Source organism: Pangasianodon hypophthalmus, chromosome 11 (assembly GCF_027358585.1).
Source record: "Pangasianodon hypophthalmus isolate fPanHyp1 chromosome 11, fPanHyp1.pri, whole genome shotgun sequence".
Classification (NCBI taxonomy): domain Eukaryota; kingdom Metazoa; phylum Chordata; class Actinopteri; order Siluriformes; family Pangasiidae; genus Pangasianodon; species Pangasianodon hypophthalmus.
In genome coordinates, this window is record NC_069720.1 from 25,643,239 (window position 1) to 25,645,853 (window position 2,615).

Consider the following 2,615-nt stretch of genomic DNA (forward strand, 5'->3'; position numbering starts at 1 on the left):
CTATTGTCTGTGGACTTTTTATTCAGTGTAGCAATAAACAGTAAACGTCCCGGATACAGTAAAGGAGCAGATTTATTCTTTATTACAGTTTATTCTTTATTACAGTTTATTCTTTATTACAGTTTATTTACACCTGTTCCATTAGAGAGAGAGAGAGAGTGTGTGTGTGCAGTTTGTGATATTGTGCTGTGTGTGTGTGTGTGTGTGTGTGCAGTTTGTGATATTGTGCTGTGTGTGTGTGTGTGTGTGTGTGTGTGTGTGTGTGTGTGATATTGTGCAGTGTGTGTGTGTGTGTGTGTGTGTGTGTGATATTGTGCAGTGTGTGTGTGTGTGTGCAGTTTGTGATATTGTGCTGTGTGTGTGTGTGTGTGTGTGTGCAGTTTGTGATATTGTGCTGTGTGTGTGTGTGTGTGTGTGTGTGTGTGTGTGTGTGTGTGTGTGTGATATTGTGCAGTGTGTGTGTGTGAGTGTGTGTGTGATATTGTGCTGTGTGTGTGAGTGTGTGTGTGATATTGTGCTGTGTGTGTGTGTGTGTGTGTGATATTGTGCAGTGTGTGTGTGTGTGTGTGCAGTTTGTGATATTGTGCTGTGTGTGTGTGTGTGTGTGTGATATTGTGCAGTGTGTGTGTGTGTGTGTGCAGTTTGTGATATTGTGCTGTGTGTGTGTGTGTGTGTGTGATATTGTGCAGTGTGTGTGTGTGTGTGTGCAGTTTGTGATATTGTGCTGTGTGTGTGTGTGTGTGTGTGTGTGATATTGTGCAGTGTGTGTGTGTGTGTGTGTGTGATATTGTGCAGTGTGTGTGTGTGTGTGTGATATTGTGCAGTGTGTGTGTGTGTGTGTGTGTGTGATATTGTGCAGTGTGTGTGTGTGTGTGCAGTTTGTGATATTGTGCTGTGTGTGTGTGTGTGTGTGTGTGATATTGTGCAGTGTGTGTGTGTGTGTGTGTGCAGTTTGTGATATTGTGCTGTGTGTGTGTGTGTGTGTGTGATATTGTGCAGTGTGTGTGTGTGTGTGTGTGATATTGTGCAGTGTGTGTGTGTGTGTGTGTGTGTGATATTGTGCAGTGTGTGTGTGTGTGTGTGTGTGTGTGTGAGTGTGTGTGTGATATTGTGCAGTGTGTGTGTGTGTGTGTGCAGTTTGTGATATTGTGCTGTGTGTGTGTGTGTGTGTGTGTGATATTGTGCAGTGTGTGTGTGTGTGTGATATTGTGCAGTGTGTGTGTGTGTGTGTGCAGTTTGTGATATTGTGCTGTGTGTGTGTGTGTGTGTGTGTGATATTGTGCAGTGTGTGTGTGTGTGTGTGTGTGATATTGTGCTGTGTGTGTGTGTGTGTGTGTGTGATATTGTGCAGTGTGTGTGTGAGTGTGTGTGTGATATTGTGCAGTGTGTGTGTGTGTGTGTGTGTGTGTGATATTGTGCAGTGTGTGTGTGTGTGTGTGTGCAGTTTGTGATATTGTGCTGTGTGTGTGTGTGTGTGTGTGTGTGTGTGTGTGTGTGATATTGTGCAGTGTGTGTGTGAGTGTGTGTGTGATATTGTGCAGTGTGTGTGTGAGTGTGTGTGTGTGTGTGAGTGTGATATTGTGCAGTGTGTGTGTGTGTGTGTGTGTGCAGTTTGTGATATTGTGCTGTGTGTGTGTGTGTGTGTGATATTGTGCAGTGTGTGTGTGTGTGAGTGTGTGTGTAATATTGTGCAGTGTGTGTGTGTGTGTGTGTGTGTGTGTGTGTGTGTGTGTGTGTGTGTGATATTGTGCAGTGTGTGTGTGTGTGTGTGTGTGTGAGTGTGATATTGTGCAGTGTGTGTGTGTGTGTGTGTGTGTGATATTGTGCAGTGTGTGTGTGTGTGTGTGTGTGTGTGTGTGTGTGTGTGTGTGAGTGTGATATTGTGCAGTGTGTGTGTGTGTGTGTGTGTGAGTGTGATATTGTGCAGTGTGTGTGTGTGTGTGTGTGTGTGTGTGATATTGTGCAGTGTGTGTGTGTGAGTGTGATATTGTGCAGTGTGTGTGTGTGTGTGTGTGTGTGAGTGTGATATTGTGCAGTGTGTGTGTGTGTGTGTGTGTGTGTGTGTGTGAGTGTGATATTGTGCAGTGTGTGTGTGTGTGTGTGTGAGTGTGATATTGTGCAGTGTGTGTGTGTGTGTGTGTGTGTGTGTGTGTGATATTGTGCAGTGTGTGTGTGTGAGTGTGATATTGTGCAGTGTGTGTGTGTGTGTGTGTGTGAGTGTGATATTGTGCAGTGTGTGTGTGTGTGTGTGTGTGTGTGTGAGTGTGATATTGTGCTGTGTGTGTGTGTGTGTGTGTGTGAGTGTGTGTGTGATATTGTGCAGTGTGTGTGTGTGTGTGTGATATTGTGCAGTGTGTGTGTGTGAGTGTGATATTGTGCAGTGTGTGTGTGTGTGTGTGTGTGTGTGTGTGAGTGTGATATTGTGCAGTGTGTGTGTGTGTGTGTGTGTGTGTGTGTGAGTGTGATATTGTGCAGTGTGTGTGTGTGTGTGTGTGAGTGTGATATTGTGCAGTGTGTCTGTGTGTGTGTGTGTGTGTGTCTGTGTGTGTGTGTGTGTGAGTGTGATATTGTGCAGTGTGTCTGTGTGTGTGTGTGTGTGTGTCTGTGTGTGTGTG